Consider the following 19,523-nt stretch of genomic DNA (forward strand, 5'->3'; position numbering starts at 1 on the left):
TCTTTGCGTTATATATACATTTTTTTTCTTCATGTATGTTTATGCGTCTGTTACACCATGGGCACTAGGATTTATTTTCGACCCATTCATTAGTTTAATGCACTAGGATTAGGGTGCTTCGGCTGATAGACATTAGATTCAAACCCAGTTTTTGTGAAAAAAGGTCCAAATATGGTTCCTTTTTTGGGTTTTCAAATTTCAGAGACCATATCTTGCACACCAAGATAACGGGTACAAAATCAGGGTCTTTTAAGGAATGCACGATTCTAAAAAATATCACCTTTTCAATAACCGTCACCTTTTTTCCCTAATATTTCAGGATTTCCCATAACTTATCCACCTTCCCTCCTTTCGGTGGAATACACGCTCTGAGATTGGCTTCATCCTTTGGGTCGAGCTTGTCTTGTAGCCTCGATCATTCGAGCTTAGGTACTATTTTTCTCTTTATTTCTTATTCGCTTGGCCCTCACCCTTTTGCTTTCTTGTTAGATGCCGCAGAATTCGGGAAAGTGGTGGGGGTCAAAGCTCACGATTCCTTACTCACCAGTAGCTTCGAGCCCGGAATCTCCTTTTACTCTGAACCAACGCTTAATTCGGGAGCACGAACTGAGGCGTGAGCAAGAGGACACTCGAGACACTTCCGACGTCAGATAGACGAGGTCGAAGAAGGGAAGAGGAAAAGATTAAGGGTTGCCCTTTATCCGGATTCGGACACCGAGCTTAGACTGATTCCTCTCGATCCTACGCTCAAAGTGACAATCGCCTTCAAGCCGGGCGCTCTTCAATTTTTGTTGATGGGGGAACCTTCTACCTCACAGCCGAGGAGAGAATTCTTCGAGGCCAAGCATTACTGGAGCTCGGTTACGTCGTTAGGTCAGATAGCTGATATTCTGGCCTTTCACGACATAGGAATATCGGGCTCGCTGAGGTGTCGAGCTCTGACCTCCCACGAGCAGAGTTGCCGCGCTCCAGGAGATGGAAATCCTGACAGCAAGATGAGATACGTAGCTTGGAGCCAGGAGCATATAAAGACAGGGGCGATACTGTCCTTGAAGTCTTTTTTCAAGGACTTCACAGACTTTGTTGGGTTGGCTCCCTTCCAGCTCAACACCAATTCTTACAGGGTTTTGTCTGTCCTGAGGTCGCTGTACCACGAGATGAAGTGGAAAGGACCTTCGCCAGAAGAGATATTATATCTCTTTTTCTTGAAAAGAAATCCCTCTCGAGCTCGGGGAGGAGATGGCTTCTACTATATCTCGAGATATCCCAAGGAGAAGAAGATGTTTGAAGATCTTCCCAACCACCCTCCTGATTTCAAGAAGGCCTTCTTCTTGATAGATGGCCTAGCCCCATCTCGATTCTACTCTTTCAGACGGATTCGTAAGTATCTAAACTTCTTTCTCTTTTGTGCTCGAATTTTTCTTAAGCTAGTATTTAGTTGAAATGTGTTTGATCTTCCAGCCAATTACCATCGCCCTACTCCCACCAAGGAGATGAGGGAGCACAGAGAGACTTTTCTCCAGCTTCCTTATGGCAGGAGGTCCCTCTCCTACCTCCTACATGAAGGCAAGCTCCGGGCATGTGGGCTCTTAGGGGAGGATCAGTCTACATCTGACTGGTCCAACAAGAAGTACGACCGGTGGGAGCTCGTGCCTAAGCCGACCGGCAACCTCCACCCAAGGAGAGATACGAGGCCTCCATCTCCGGCTCAACGTCAAAGGAGTCCACAATCAGGGAATGAGGCCAACGACGAGGCCTCGAGCTCGGATGAACAAGGTCCAGTCATCCTTAGCTCGGATTTGTGGTCTCCCTCACTACTAAAACATAATCTAGATAGATTAGTATTGTGTAAGGATGATAGGAACCATTTTTATGTATGGTCTTGGGTATATGAGAGGGTACATAGGTTCGATAGTTGGCTCGGGAAATACGACACCACGTATAGCCTGAACGAGGTATGGAACGGAATAGCCGTCCAATACGGGACTAACGACTATAGGGACCTTTCGAGGTTGACATCCACCTATAGGGAAGGTACCCCCCCCGCCTCTTCTGAAGATGGGGGAATTTCGTGGTCGCCGAGCACAAGCTCGGGGGAGAGTTCTAGTTAGGTTTCTCTCCACTTGTCTTTTTATCCCTTGTTTGTCTGTATCATGTTAAATATTTTGTTTTTGGGATAACTCATAATGTGGTGTAAATGTGTAGGCGAGATGGACTCCGACCTTGACAACATCCTAGAGAGTGGCGGGGCCAAGAGAAGTAAGCGCCCGAGGGGCTCGCGGAAGTCTGAGTGACCCGCCAAGGTCCTCAAGAGGACTGAAAAAACACCTCCTCCACCAGCTCCAGCTGCTATGAGCCCGGTTGTGGAGCTGACTCCTCAGGTCGAAGTGTCCACTACGATCGAGCTCCAACCCCCTCCAATCATGGTTCACTCAACACTCGGCCCACCTCCGAAAAAACCCTCAGCTTCCACAACACGCAAGTTGTCGGTTTCTACTCATGTCGATGAGTATGTAATTGACAATGCTGCCGGACCCCATGGGGCTACACTTGGCTCGGACATTCTCTCTCGAGTGGGCCAGAGCTTTAGTGGCTTTGACGCCCCTCATAGGCAGTTTTTGAACAATGCTCGAGACTACAATACACTTTACGAGAAGACTGTCGAGCTCACTGTTGCGGTAAATTCCCTCATCTTTCGGTATTAGCCGTATTTACACTTGGTTTATATGCTAATTTGATTTCCTTGTATGCCAGACTCTTGTTGTCTCTGCCCAGCTCAATTATAAGTTGAACAACGAGGTTCACTCGAGCATGTCTATTGCTCAGGAGGCGAGGGATCTTCAGCTCAAACTGAGTGACGAGCTCAAGGAAACAAAAGCAAAAGTGGAGGTAGGAGCTGAGGAGCTAAAGGCCAAGTCTTCCAAGCTTGAAAAGCTGAATTCCCAGCTCACGGAGCTTGAAAAGGAAAATGCCCCGGTTAAGGAGACCAATGCCAAGCTTGAAGAAGAGAAGTCCGTCACTTTCGAGATCATGGAGGGTGAAAAGACTTGTCTTCTCGAAGAGTTTAAGGAGAAGAAGGACTGGGCAGTCGACATGGCCATGTACAGAATCTGGGCCAACAATGTCGACATCGACACCAGCTTCTTAGGCCCTCTTGAAGCGAAGCTCGTGGCCCAATGACATGCTTGGCTGGATGATGAGGAGACTGCTCGAGATGAGGCGGAGGGAGCCGGGGAGGATGCTGACACTGAGAAGGCCAAGGAAGATGCTGAGAAGGCCAAGGAGAATGCTCCTCCTTCTTAATACTTGCCTCGGGGCTGCGTCCCTCAGAATCTTTTGTAATATCCTTTTATGTTTGATTTATTATTTATGCCCACAAGGCCAAGACAATTCTACAGCTCGTAAAAGAGCTGCCTTTATATGATATTTAAGATACCATTTTTTGTTTTTATTTTAATATATATGCTTTACATTTCTTGGGCTGAAATATTTTGCACAATTTATATTAAAGTGTCATATATGCTTGTTTATTCATACAAACATAGTTTGGATTTAAGCTCGAGGTTCAGTGAATTCATGCACAATTTGCTTGAATTATCCATTTCTGATTTCATTATTTGTCAAGGTCGGATATTACTTTTACCATGCACCCGAAAGTGCTTATATGGCTTGTAATGCAAATGTTTTAGTTATATCTTACTTTTTTAGTTACTTTTTCTCATCCTCGGTTAGCTCCACGAGGTTATGAGATCGAAACAATTGTTTTGCAAGATACTCCCGCCTCGATCTCGACTTAACACGAATTGGGTTATGCTCCAACTTTCTGTCGATTAGTTTTAGCTGGTTTGTTCCAAACCTATTAAGGTCGTGTTAGGTTTGTAATCCATACACTTATATTCTTATCTTTTGATAATTTGGTTATGTTCAAACTTTCTTATCTCGCGCATTTGGTTACATCCAAACACTTGTATGTTTTCAATAGTTTGGTTATATCCAAACTATCTTAGCTCGCGCGTTTGGTTATGTCCAAACGATTGTATGTTTTTTATATATGCTCTTTACATTTTCAAGCTGATGGTATATGTACCACTAATGCCCCCTTAATATCCTATGAATGCAAAAAGTAGAGCATATAAAAACGAAATCAAAATTTATTTGATAAATCCGAAAATAGAAAAACATTATAGACAAGCAAGCATGGTTATAGGCGGCATCCTTCCTACACTATTGATAGTAAGGTCGTAGGTGCTCGCCATTCCATGCTCGTGGTACTATACTTCCTTCCAATCTTGCCAACTTGTACACACCGGGGTCGGATGGCTGATTCAATCTGATAGGGTCCCTCCCAATTTGGCCCGAACACGCCAGCTGCTGGATCCCGTGTTGCCAAGAATACACGCCTCAACACCAAATCTCCTACGCCGAATTTTCTATCTCAAACTCTTTTGTTGAAGTACCAGGTAGCTCGCTGTTGGTATGCAACATTTTTTAATTGAACTTCGTTCCGTCTTTCTTCGATCAGATCCAGAGTTTCTTCGAGCTGAGAGTGGTTCGAGGTTTGATCATAAGCGAGGGCTCGAATTGTGGGAATTTTGACCTCGATTGGCAACATAGTCTCGCAACCGTACGCCAGAGAGAATGGGGTATGTCCTGTTGATGTACGGGCCATGGTCCTATATGCCCATAGGACTTGGGGCAATTCTTCGGGCCATCTTCCTTTAGCTTCTTCAAACTTTTTCTTTAGCGAACTCTTTAGGGTCTTGTTTACAGCTTCGACTTGGCTATTCGCCTGGGGATGGGCCACTGATGAGAAGCTATTTATTATCCCATTTTTATCGCAAAAGTTGGTAAACAGATCGTTGTCGAACTGGGTACCATTATCAGATACATTCTTCCTTGGCATCCCATATCGGCATATGATGTTCTTCACCACGAAGTCAAGGACTTTCTTCGAGGTTATTGTTGCCAAAGGTCCAGCTTCAGTCCACTTTGTGAAGTAATCTACGACGACCACTGCGTATTTTACTTCGCCATTACCAGTCGGAAGGGAGCCTATGAGGTCGATTCCCCAGGATGCAAATGGCCACGGGGAGGTCATCATAGTTAGCTCGGATGGTGGAGCTCGAGGAATTGTGGCGAACCGTTGGCACTTATCACACCTCTTGACGTAGTCGAACGAGTCTGATTTGATGGTAGGCCAAAATTATCCCTGACGTATGATCTTCTTGGACAGGCTATGCCCCCCAGTATGGTCTCCACACAACCCTTCATGAATTTCTTCCATGATTTTCTTAGCCTCGGGTGGGGTCACGCATCGGAGTAGCAGCATGGAATATCCTCTCCTATAAAGCTTTCCATCTACAATGGTATACCTAGGGATTTGGTACATCAATTTTCGAGCCTTGGCCCGTTCTTCCGGGAGAACGCCGGTCTCGAGGTACTCAACTATCGGAGTCATCCAGGTTGGCTCGGAATTGATCATACAAACATCCTCTTGTTCTGGCTCGTTAATACTGGGTGTCGCAAGATGTTCGATTGGCACGATATTCAGTTCGTCATTCTCGGTAGAGGTAGCAAGCCTTGCTAAGGCGTCTGTGTTCGAGTTCTGTTCTTGGGGGACCTATTCTATCGCATAGAACTCAAACTGCTCTAGTGCCGACTTCGCCTTTTCTAAGTATGCCGCCATCCTCGTACCACGAGCCTGGTACTCTCCTAAAATTTGGTTAACCACCAGCTGGGAGTCGCTGTAGCAATGTATTGCTTTGGCTTTGAGCTCCTTGGCTATGCGAAGTCCTGCTAGTAGAGCCTCGTACTCGGCCTCGTTATTCGACGCGTCGAAGTCAAATCTTAAGGCAGAGTGAAATTGGCTTCCTGCAGGGGTGATCAAAATTACTCCTGCCTCCGATCCATTTTCAATAGCGGACCCGTCAACATAAAGTTTCCACAGCTCACGGGCCGGGGTTATAACTTCATCGTTGGCCACGCCTGTACACTCCACTATGAAGTCTGCCAAGGCCTGCCCCCTAATGGTTGTCCTTGGATGATAAGTGATCTCGAATTGTCAGAGTTCAACGACCCATTTGAGTAGTCGACCTGAAGCTTCTGGCTTGGACAAGACTTGTCTTAGTGGTTGATCAGTAAGTACATGGATGGGGTGCGCCTGAAAATATGGTCGGAGCTTTCGAGATGAGTGAATTAGGCTGAGAGCTAACTTCTCCATCAAGGGATATCTTGATTCTACCCCCAGTAATCTTTTGTTGACGTAATACACAAGCCTTTGCACTTTTTCTTCTTCCCGCACAAGTACCGCGCTTATGCGTGCTCGGCCGTAGCGAGGTACAGGTACAGAACTTCTCTCGTAACAGGTTTTGACAAGATGGGGGGTTCTGCGAGGTGCTTCTTGAGCTCTTGAAAGGCTAACTCGCACTCCTTTGTCCATTCGATTTCTTACCTCCCCTCAAAAGGTTGAAAAATGGAAGACAATGGTCTATAGATTTTGAGATAAACCTACTTAATGCCGCCATCCTGCCAGTCAAAATTTGGACATCCTTATGTTTCCGAGGTGAAGGCATGTCGACCAGGGCCTGGATTTTGTCTGGATTAGCTTCTATTGCTCGAGCATTTATAATGAAACCCAGGAATTTTCCTGAAGATACTTCGAAAGAACACTTCTGAGGGTTAAGTTTCATGTTATATCTCCATAACACGACAAAGCATTCTTCGAGGTCATCCACATGGTTATTATTAAGTTGAGATTTAATTAACATATCATCAACATAAAATTCCATGTTATTCCATATTTTTTCGGAGAACATCATGTTCACGAGCCGCTGGTAAGGGGCTCCAGCATTCTTGAGCCCGAATTGCATGACGTTACAACAATACAACCCTTTGTCAGTTATGAAGCTCGTATGCTCTTGGTTAGGGGTATGCATGGAAATCTGGTTATATCCAAAATAGGCATCCATGAATGACATGAGTCCATGCCTTGCCATGGCATCCACGAGCTGATCAATCCTCGGTAAAGGGAAGCAGTCCTTATGTAACGCCCTACTACCTTAGAGCAGTTACTAAGTGAGTTTAAAACTGTGCATTCAACTCGCTAATCAAGGTTTTAGAATAAATAGTGTAATTATGCCATAAACAGAGGAAAAACTTTGGAAATTATTCCATTTCATTGAAAATCATAAAAGTTTGACACCTGGGATCCCAAAATACAGTTTAGAAACATTTACATCATATAAATCGAACCAAGTCGACTAAACGACAAAATCTAAGTTTATTTACAACCATCTCCCAAAATCCTCTGGCTGTGGCAGCCAGGCGGGCCCAACATGTACATGCCGCCTCACGCCTGCCACACTCATGGCCGGTTGGCTTTCTCCTTACCCTTACCTGCACCACAGAGCATCTGTGAGCCGAAGCCCAGCAAGAAAACCCACAAACAGATAACATATGCAACACATATATTAAGCATATAAACATGCCACCAATGGGCTAAACACATATGGCCTAGCCGTCCTAGGCGTTTACCAAGCCCTGGGTTCGCAGTCCACACCGTGAGGATATCCCAGGTATCCTTTTAGGGACTCGCCCTGGCAACTCGCACTCCACGTGCTCAACGCTGCTCCCGGCCCCTTGTCGTACTCGGCCTTGCACTCAACGTGCCTAATGCCCTTGTCGACCTCGACGTACACCGTTCCCGGCTCTTGCCGATCATTCACAAAATTGAACTCATAGCATAATAAACAAGTACAGAATACTAGCAAATACAACCAAAGGGCTACGCCTTGCAATTCAAACACGTTGGGCTCAGCCCTGCATACAAGCTCTATGGGAACAAGGGTTTTCTTACCTGAGTCTCGAGCTTTCTGAGCACCGATGTCCCGAGCATAATCCTCTAACTTGAGCCTCGCTGAAACCCTAGTCACAACACATTAACAATATCCATCCATCAAGTTCTAATTCAATAAATAACTTTGAGCCACAACCCTAACCTCCGGGTCCTTGAATTCTATCAATCTGAGTGATAAAATCCATCCCGAGCCTTAACCATTGAGTTTCCAAGCCTAAACACCCTTAAAAATAAAAACTGGCACTAAGAGCTGCGGCCCTACCCACAAGCGCCGTGGCTAGCCTCGAAACAGAGGCTAGCACCTCACTGAACCCCACACAGGCCGCGGCGCGCACACCAAGCGCCGTGGTACGCATGAACTTCTCGGCCTCCCATGGCCGCGCGCGCACACGGGCCGCGGCGCGCCCATCCAAGGGCCGCTGCCCTCACCTCCAAACCCAGAATTCTTCACCTTTCTCCTGCATTTCCTTCAAACCAATTCATCCTATAATCAAGCTAACAGTTCAGACAATCAACCCCAATATTCTAGCCCATTTCAACATCAAAACCCATCAAAACCTGCTCCAAAACTCAACTAAAACACTCAAGAACAGATCAAGCTTAACTAGCATGCAAACTCTAACAAACCAGGAGCTATTATAAACATAATATTTATAATTAAAGCTTACCTTTGAAGAGCTTAGTCCCTGAGTTTGATCCTTAATCCTCAAGATTTTAGCTCCTAAGATTTCTCAGCCCAATTCCTTGCTTTAACTAGCTTACACCAGAATTTTCCTTGAGTTTGTCTTAGGGAGTGAAAGAGAGAAAGAGATAAGAACTATCTTCAGCTGGGCGGAAGTAAGTGTCGGTTTCTTAGACTTCTAAATGTTTCCTTCCTTTGTTTTATTTAACTTAGTCTATGTGGTTACCTCAAGGCTCGGGGTACCAAAACGTCCCCGAGGGAAAAATGGTAAATTTCCCCAAAATTCCCTCCTAGACATTCTATCCTCATATATATCTCCAAATATTTATTTCCATATCCCGATAACCCCATAGCACATCTAATACCCAAATTACCCCTCGACTCACCCCGAGTTGGAATCTCAACCCCATTGTGACTTTCTTGCTAACCGCTCCCCAGGACTGTCTCTGATCGTGCTGCACAAACACATCACATATATATAGCATTTACCACATTTATCACATCTATCACATTTATGCCCCTAATATCCAGACGGGGCCCACAGGCACATTTAACTCAACTAAACATGCATCATTATCATATATTCACATTAATTCATATATTAGCATAATAATCCATTTATTGCCCTCTAGGCACACTAATCAAGGCCCTAAGCCCTACTAGAAAATTTGGGTCGTTACAACTATCCCCTCCTTACAGAAATTTCGTCCTCGAAATTACCTGAACAACTCGGGGTACCGCTCCCTCATCTCTGACTCAAGTTCCCACGTCGCTTCCTCAACCTTGCTGTTTCTCCACAGCACTTTCACCAAGGCGATGGTCTTGCTCCGCAAGACATTATCTTTTCGGTCAAGAATCTGAACCGACTTCTCCTCATAGGACAAATCCTGATCAAGTTCCAGATTCTCAAAACTTAGAACATGCGTCGAATCTGACATATACTTCCGGAGCATGGATACATGGAAAACATCATGAACCCCTGATAAAGCTGGAGGCATCGCTAATCTGTAAGCTACCTCTCCAACCCGTTCTAGAATCTCGAAGGGGCCAACAAACCTAGGGCTCAACTTGCCCCGAACACCAAACCGTTTCACACCCCTCATGGGTGAAACCCTAAGGAACACATGATCACCAACCTAAAATTCCACGCTCCTGCGTTTCAGGTCTGAATAACTTTTCTGTCGACTCTGGGAGGCGAGCATACGCGCTCTAATCTTCTCAATCGCCTCATTGGTCCTCTGAACCATCTCTGGACCCAAATATCTCCTCTCACCTGTCTCATCCCAATGAATAGGTGACCTGTACTTCCATAAAGCATCTCGTACAGAGCCACTCCGATAGTCGCCTGCTAACTGTTGTTGTACGAGAACTTGATCAAAGGGAGATACTTACTCCACGATCCCCCAAAATCAAGCACACAGGCTCGCAACATATCTTCCAATTTCTGAATCGTCCTCTCAAACTGCCGATCCGTCTGAGGATGATAAGCGGTACTAAACCGTAACTGCGTGCCCATAGCCTTCTGCAGACTCTCCCAAAACTTGGAGGTGAAGGCGGGGTCTCTGTCGGATACTATCGACCTCGGAGCCCCATGAAGTCGAACAATCTCCTTCACATACAACTCAGCATACTGCTCCACAATATAAGTTGTCAGAACAGGCAAAAATTGGGCAGACTTGGTATACCTATTCACAATCACCCACACCGAGTCATGCTGTCCCACAGTTCTCGGTAAACCAACCAAAAGTCCACAGTAATAAATTCCCACTTCCATTCTGGAATCCCCAGAGGTTGCAACAACCCTGCTGGCCTCTGGTGCTCATCCTTAACCTGCTGGCAAGTTAAGCACTTAGCCACATAATCCACCACATCCCTCTTCATGCCCGACCACCAATATAGAGCTCTCAAGTCCTGGTACATCTTCTTCGTACCCGGGTGCAAAGAATAAGGAGTGGTATGCGATTCATCTAAGACCTCTCGCCGGATATCAGAATCCATCGGAACACAGATCCGACCCTTGTACATCAGTAACCCCATCTCTGAAATGGAAAAGTCCTTAGTCGCTCCGACTAAGGCACCTTCCCTATGACCTCTCAACTAAGAATCTTTCCCTTGCGCTTCCTTGACCCTCTCAAGGGGTGTAGACTGAAGAGTGATGTTGGCCAACTGTCCAACCACCAACTCTATACCTGCTCTGGTCATCTCCTCAGCTAACTTGTCAGATATCTGCCTCGAACTAAACAACTGTCCTGGGCCTTTCCGACTCAATGCATCAGCCACTACATTAGCCTTCCCAGGATGGTATAGGATATCACAATCATAATCCTTAACCAACTCCAGCCACCGCCTCTGGCGCATATTCAGGTCCTTCTGAGTAAAGAAATACTTTAGGCTCTTATGGTCGGTGTATATCTCGCACTTCTCACCGTAAAGATAATGCCTCCAAATCTTAAGTGCAAACACCACCGCTGCCAACTCCAGATCATGCGTAGGATATCTCTGCTCGTATTCCTTTAACAGTCTTGATGCATAGGCTATCACCTTACCAGCTTGCATCAACACGCAACCCAAACCCTGCCTGAATGCATCACAGTAGACCACAAACTTTTCATTCTTTGTCGACAAGCTTAGCACTGGCGCAGTGATCAATCGCCGCTTCAACTCCTTAAAATTGTTCTCACATCTATCCGTCTAGGCATACCTTGTCTTCTTCTTTGCCAATTCTGTCAATGGCGTAGCTATTCTGGAGAACCCCTCAACAAACCACCGGTAATACCCTGCTAAAACCAGAAAGCTTCTCACTTTAGGAACATTGCTCGGTCTAGGCCAATCTCTAACTGCCTCAATCTTACTTGGGTCAACCAGAATCCCATCCTTACTAACAATATGGCCCAGAAATGTAACTTGTGGCAACCAGAACTCACACTTACTGAACTTAGCATATAACTTATGCTCCCTTAACCGCTGTAGAACCAACTGTAGATGTTGCTCGTGCTCTGTCTCTGACTGAGAGTACACTAGGATGTCGTCGATGAATACAATCACAAACTTGTCCAGATAATCCTTGAAAACCGTATTCATCATGTCCATAAAAGCAGCTGGGGCATTGGTTAATCCAAAGGACATAACCAGGAATTCATAATGTCCATACCTCATTCAGAAAGCAGTCTTTGGTATGTCCTCCTCTTTAATCCTTAACTGATGGTGACCTGATCGGAGATCTATCTTGGAAAACACTATTCTTCCCTGTAGCTTATCAAATAAATCATCGATCCTAGGCAGTGGATACTTGTTCTTAATGGTTAACTTGTTCAGCTCCCTATAATCAATACACATCCTAAGGGACCCATCCTTCTTCTTAACGAACAACACTGGAGCACCCCATGGCGAGAAACTCGGTCTGATGAACCCCAAATCAAGTTACTCCTGCAACTGAATCTTCAATTCCTTTAACTTCGTTGGAGCCATTCTATAATGTGTCCTCGATACTGGCTCCGCTCCTGGTACCAATTCTATAACAAAGTCAATCTCCTGCTGCAGCGGCATCCCTGGCAAATCTGCTGGAAACAAATCCGGAAACTCACACACCAATCTAGTCTCACCTGATCCAACCGACACCACCCTAGAGGTATCACCACAACGCTCGCTAGAAATCCCATGCAACCCTCCTGCATCAGGTCTTTAGCCTTCAATGCTGAAATCATTGGTACTCGCGGTCCGCTAACTATCCCCACAAACACAAAGGGTACCTCCCTTTCTGGTTCAAAATTCACCATTCTGCCCTTGCAGTCAATCGTTGCCCCATACTTGGATAGCCAATCCATCCCTAGAATCATATCAAAGTCATCCATCTCTAACTCAATCAAATCAACAGACAGTTCCCTATTGTCTACCTCTACTGGCAATGCTCTAATCCATTTCCTAGAGACTACCGATTCTCCTGTTGGCAACAAAGTCTGAAATCCCCTAGCATACACACCACTAGGTCTACAAAGCTGATCTATCACTCTAGCCGATACAAATGAATGGGTAGCCCCTGAATCAAACAATGCAGCATACAAAGAACCAACACTAGAGATCTGACCTGTCACAACTGAGGGGCTAGCCTCCGCCTCAGTCTGTGTCAAAGTGAATACCCTGGCAGAAGCAAGACTGTCACTCTGCTTCTGCTCCTCCTTCTTAACTTGAGGGCAATCCCTCTTCAGATGACTGGCACTTCCACAAACAAAGCAGGCCTTGATCCTGCACTCACCCTGGTGCCGACGCCTGCACCACGGACACATTGGAAAACTCCTCCAGTTGTCACTGCCACCCTGACGGCCAGTGGAAGCACCCCGTGCCCTCCTATCTGCACTGGAAGGAACAAAGGTATCTGGGGCCTTCCTCTTCTACTCGCTAAAACCACCACCACAACTGAATCCAACAAAAGGATGCACTGTCCTCCTGGCATCACGCCTAATAGCGCTATCCTTCCAAATCTGATCTTCGACCCTCTCAGCTGTAAGGGCCTTATCCACAACCTGACCATAAGTAGTGGTCTCTGGATCCAAGGTAATATTTACATTGTGGGCAATCATAACATTCAACCCCCGCACGAACCTGTCCCTTCTTGCAGCGTCAGTCGGCACTAAATCTGGTGCAAACTTCGCCAGTCTGTCAAACTTAATAACATACTCTGTCACTGTCGATCAATTCTGAGTCAGGTTGATAAACTCATCAACCTTCGCAGCTCGAACTGCCACACTGTAATACTTCTCATTGAAAAAGTTTCTAAATTTTTCCCATGTCATAACTGATACATCCCTCCTCTGAACCACCATGTCCCACCAAATGCGGGCATCCTCTCTAAACATGTAACTAGCACAGGCTACCCTCTCATTCCCTTGAACTCTCATAAAATCAAGAATTGAGGAAGTCATATTCATCCACTGCTCTGCCCGCAGTGGGTCTGATCCACCCTCGAAGGTGGGAGGATGCTGCTTCCTGAACCTCTCATACAAAGGTTCCCACTTATTCTCCATAGCAGACTGCACTGGCATTGGCGCTGCAACCTGCTGCACTGGCAGCCCAGTAACCTGAGGTGGGGCCTGCTGCCTCAACTGCCGCAACTCTTACTCTGTTCACCGTAGTCTTGCTTCCATCTCGGCAAGCATCTCTTGCCAATTCTGTGGGGCAGGTGGAGGGTCCTGACCCTAGTTGTCATCCTCGGCCCTACTGCCGCGTAGTCTAGCTGATTGTCGAGGCATTTCAACAAATATGCCTGCAACCAACGACGCCGCTCATCAAGCATGATAACAACATCCAAAACCACCTCCCAAACACATCAGTCATCCATAAATAATAACTCATATAACATATAACACACAACGGGCCATGCCCTAGCATCATGCATATGTTAACTCATTCACCATGCTCTATATAAGATAAGCAGGCAAACAAGGCATTCAAACACATATTCAAACATATTATCCAATCTTACCAACCAACCTTGAGTTGAGCCTATCACTGACAGCGAGTGTACATGTTCGGTCAATCTCCAGAACCAATAACCTTGGCTCGCTCTGATATCAAGTTGTAACACCCTACTTCCTTAGAGCCGTTACTAAGTGAGTTTAAAAACATGCATTCAACTCGCTAATCGAGGTTTTAGAATAAATAGTGTGATTAAGCCATAAACAGAGGAAAAACTTTACAAATAATTACATTTCATTGAAAATCATAAAAGTTTGACACCTGGGATCCCAAAATACAGTTTAGAAACATTTACATCATATAAATCGAACCAAGTCGACTAAATGACAAAATCTAAGTTTATTTACAACCATCTCCCAAAATCCTCTGGCTGTGGCAGCTAGGCTGGCCCAACATGTACACGTCGCCTCACACCTGCCACACTCATGGTCGGTTGGCTTTCTCCTTACCCTTACTTGCATCACAGAGCATCTGTGAGCCAAAGCCCAGCAAGAAAACCCAAAAACAGATAACATATGCAACACATATATCAAGCATATAAACAGGCCACCAATGGGCTAAACATATACAGCCTAGCCATCCCAGGCGTTTACCAAGCCCTGGGTTCGCGGTCCACTCCGTCAGGATATCCCAAGTATCCTTTTAGGGACTCGCCCTGACAACTCGCACTCCACGTGCTCAACGCTGCTCCCGGCCCCTTGTCGTACTCGGCCTTGCACTAAACGTGGCTAATGCCGTTCTCGGCCCCTTGTCGACCTCGGCCAACACCGTTCCCGGCTCTTGCCGATCATTCACATAATTGCACTCATAGCATAATAAACAAGTACAGAAAACTAGCAAATACAACCAAAGGGCTACGCCTTGCAATTCAAACACGTTGGGCTCAGCCCTGCATACAAGCTCTATGGGAACAAGGGTTTTCTTACCTGAGTCTCAAGCTTTCTGAGCACCGATGTCCCGAGCACAGTCCTCTAACTTGAGCCTCGCCGAAACCCTAGTCACAACACATTAACAATATCCATCCATCAAGTTCTAATTCATTAAATAACTTTGAGCCATAACCCTAACCTCCGGGTCCTTGAATTCTATCAATCCGGGTGATAAAATCCATCCCGAGCCTTAACCATTGAGTTCCCAAGCCTAAACACCCTTAAAAATACAAACTGGCACTAAGAGCTGCGGCCCTGCCCACAAGCGCCATGGCTAGCACCTTACTGACCCCCACACGGGCCACGGCGCGCATGAACTTCTCGGCCTCCCATGGCCGCGCACGCACACGGGCGCGCCGCGGCCCTCCCCTCCAAACCCAGAATTCTTCACCTTTCTCCTGCATTTCCTTCAAACCAATTCATCCTATAATCAAGCTAACAGTTCCAAACAATAAACCCCAATATTCTAGCCCAGCTTAAACATCAAAACCCATCAAAACTTGCTCCAAAACGCAACTAAAACACTCAAGAACAGATCGAGCTTAACTAGCATGCAAACTCTAACAAACCAGGAGCTATTATAAACATAATCTTTATAATTAAAGCTTACCTTTGCAGAGCTTAGTCCCTGAGTTTGATCCTTAATGCTCAAGCTTTTAGTTCCTAAGATTTCTCAGCCCAATTCCTTGCTTTAACTAGCTTACACCAGAATTTTCCTTGAGTTTGTCTTAGGGAGTGAAAGAGAGAAAGAGATAAGAACTATCTTCAGCTGGGAGGAAGTAAGTGTCAGTTTCTTAGACTTCTAAATGTTTCCTTCCTTTGTTTTATTTAACTTAGTCTATGTGGTTACCTCAAGGCTCGGGGTACCAAAACGTCCCCGAGGGCAAAATGGTAAATTTCCCCAAAATTCCCTCCTAGACATTCTATCCTCAAATATATCTCCAAATATTTATTTCCATATCCCGATAACCCCATAACACATCTAATACCCAAATTACCCCTCGACTCACCCCGAGTCGGAATCTCAACCCCGTTGTGACTTTCTGGCTAACCTCTCCCGAGGACTGTCTCAGATCGTGCTGCACAAACACATCACATATATATAACATTTACCACATTTATCACATCTATCACATTTATGCCCCTAATATCCAGACGGGGCCCACATGCACATTTAACTCAACTAAACATGCATCATTATCATATATTCGCATTAATTCATATATTAGCATAATAGTCCATTTATTGCCCTCCAGGCACACTAATCAAGGCCCTAAGCCCTATTAGCAAATTCGGGTCGTTACACCTTAGGACAGGCCTTATTGAGGTCCGAGTAGTCAATGCAGGTTTGCCAAGTCCCGTTAGGCTTTGGGACTAGCACCGGGCTGGCTACCCAATCGAGGTAAAAAGCATCCCTGATGAATCAGTTAACCTGTCGACTTCCTCTTTAAGGGCCTTTTTCCTATCATCATCCAGTAGTCTTCACTTTTGCTGCTTCGGAGGGATGCTTTTGTCAATATTTAACGCGTGGCTCACTACATTTGGAATTATCCCTATCATCCCCGAATGTGGCCATGCGAAGACATCCTGGTTCTTCTTCAAAAAGCAAATTAATTGCTATTTGGTTTCTTCGTAGAGGTTTTTCCTGAACTTTACCTTTTTCGGGGGGTCTGATTCTTCGAGCTCTTCCAATGGTTCGAGATCAGGTCTTTCCTCCACTCTTGGATCAATCTCTTCATCTATCTCCAAGACTGTCCCGTCCTTAGTTTGAATAACGACGAGCGCTTGTGCGCTCGCCTACTTCTTTCCTCTTATGGAAATGCTATAGCATTCCCTTCTGGCTAATTGGTCTCCTTTCAGCGTCCCGATCCCACTAGAAGTTGGGAACTTGATGGCCAAATGCCTTATAGATGAGACTGCCCCCAGCCCTACTAGGGCGGGTCTCCCGAGCAGCTCGATGTAGGCCGATGGCAGGTCCACTACTACAAATTCCATCATCTTGGTTGCTGAGACTAGGTAGTCTCCCAAGGCCACAGGGAGTTCAATGGATCCCATACAGGCAATCCCTTATCCTGAAAAACCGTACAGCATCGTTGCACAAACTTTTAGGTCACGAAGGGTGAGTCCCATCTTTTATAAGGTGGCCTTATAGAGAATGTTCACTGAGCTCCCATTATCAATGAGAACTCGGTGAACCCTCTTGTTCGCGAGCTGGAGAGTGATGACCAGTGGGTCATTGTGAGGAAACTGAACATGGGACGCATCATCCTCAGTAAAGGTTATAGGCTGAGATTCAACCTTTTGGTACTTTGGAGCTCTAGGTTCGGGTTCATAAGGGGACCCGTCCCCAGTTTTCAGCTCGTTCACGTATCGCTTCTGGGCGTTCTTGCCGATCGTGCGAGGTGAGGCCCGCCCGAGATGGTTACCACATCTTCTCCATCAATCAGAGGGGTCCTCTCTTCTTCCCTAGCTCGGGAATTGTTATTTTGAGCAGGTGGCAGCGTAGATGTCCTCTGGCTGGTAGAAGCCTGATTGTTGTTCTGGTTCTTGACATACTACCTGAAGTATCCTCTTGAGATCAGTCCTTCGATCTCGTCCTTCAGTTGCTTGCATTCATCAGTAGTGTGCCCAGTATCTCTGTGAAATCGACAGTATTTACTGGAGTCTCTCTTGGACTTTTGATTTCTCATGGGGTCTGGCGCCTGAAAGGGACCTGGTTTTCATTAGCCAGGTAAATATTCTCCCGAGACTTGTTGAGCTCGGTGTACACCTTGTACATGAAGAAGTATCTTTCCCCTTTCTTCTTCTTTCCCCCTTGTACCTCGGGGTTACTTCCTTCATTCTTCTTTCTTTTGGAAGGATTTTTGGCAGGGGGTTTCGAGGCTGACGAGTTTGCCGAGGTCGAGGAAGATTTTACGTTTATCGTTGTTGTTATGGGCTGAGAGGTCATATTCAGCGTTGACCTCACCTCTTCTACATTGACAAACCTCTGAGCTCGTCGATTAAACTCGGTTAAGGACCTCACAGACTTCCTCTGCATTTCTTCCCAGAGGGGACTTCCCGGCATTACCCCAGCTTATACGACCATTAAATGATCGCTGTCGTCTACATCCCGAGCTCGGGCGACTTCCAGATTGAATCTTATAAGGTAGCTCTTCAACGTTTCATTTGGTTGTTGCCGAACGTTGGTCAGGGTCGATGCCTCGGGTCTTACTCCAATCATGGCACTAAACTGCTTCTTGAAATCTTTCGATAACTGATCACAAGAAGTGATTGAATGTATCTTATATTTTTCAAACCAGTGTTTCGCTGGTCCTGTAAGTGATGCTGGAAATAACATGCATTTGAGCTCGTAACCCACATTACTTGCTCTCATTATAGTGTTAAATGTACTCAAATGACTATATGAGTTGGATTTCCCTTCAAAAGGTGGGACACGAGGAATCCAAAACGCTTGAGGAAACAGAGTGTTGGAAATGTGGGGAGTGAATGGTTTGAGCTCCTCATCAGAATCTTCATTCCGATTCCGACCTTGCTCATTCTGTAAGAGCCTAAATGCTCTTTCGAGTTGGTCAATTCTATCCTGAACTCGGTCCACAGGAAGCCTGTATGTTAGATTTTGGGGGATCTTGGAGTAAGTATCTCCCTTTGATTGAATTCTCGTACAACAACAGTTATTAGGCGACTATCGGAGTGGCTCCGTATGAGATGCTTTATGGAAGGAAGTGTTGATCACCTATCCATTGGGACGAGATGGGTGAGGGAAGTTATTTGGATCCTGAGTTGGTTCAAAGGACCAATGAGGCGACTGAGAAGATTAGAGCGTGAATGCTCGCCTCCAGAGTCGCCATAAGAGTTACTCAGACCTTAAATGCTGGAGCATGGAATTTCAGGTTGGTGACCATGTGTTTCTTAGGGTTTCACCTTTGAGAGGAGTGAAGTGGTTTGGTGTTCGGGGAAAGCTGAGCCCTAGATTTGTTGGCCCCTTTGAGATTCTGGAACGGGTTGGAGAGGTAGCCTACAGATTGGCGATGCCTCCATCCTTATCAGGGGTTCATGATGTGTTTCACGTATCCATGCTCCGGAAATATGTATCAGATTCGACTCATGTTCTAAGTTTTGAGAATTTGGAGCTGGATCAGGATTTGTCTTATGAGGAAAAGCCTGTTCAGATTCTTGACTGGAAGGATAAAGTCTTGCGGAGCAAGACCATCGCCTTGGTGAAAGTGCTGTGGAGGAAGAGTAAGGTTGAGGAGGCGACATGGGAACTTGAATCAGAGATGCGGGAGCGGTGTCCCGAGTTGTTCAGGTAATTTTGAGGACGAAATCTCTGTAAGGAGGGGATAGTTGTATCGTCCCAAATTTGCTAATAAAGCTTAGGGCCTTGATTAGCGTGTCTGGAGGGAAATAAGTGATTTATTAGTATTATATGTGAATTTGATGAGTATGTGATTAGAAATGCATGTTTAGGTGAATTAAATATGCATGAGGGCCCTGTCTGGTAATTAGGGGCATGTTTGTAATTTTAGCCCATTGAGGGCATAAATGCAATATATGTGATATTTGTGATATATTGGTGACATAT

This window comes from Humulus lupulus, chromosome 5 (assembly GCF_963169125.1).
Source record: "Humulus lupulus chromosome 5, drHumLupu1.1, whole genome shotgun sequence".
Classification (NCBI taxonomy): Eukaryota; Viridiplantae; Streptophyta; class Magnoliopsida; order Rosales; family Cannabaceae; genus Humulus; species Humulus lupulus.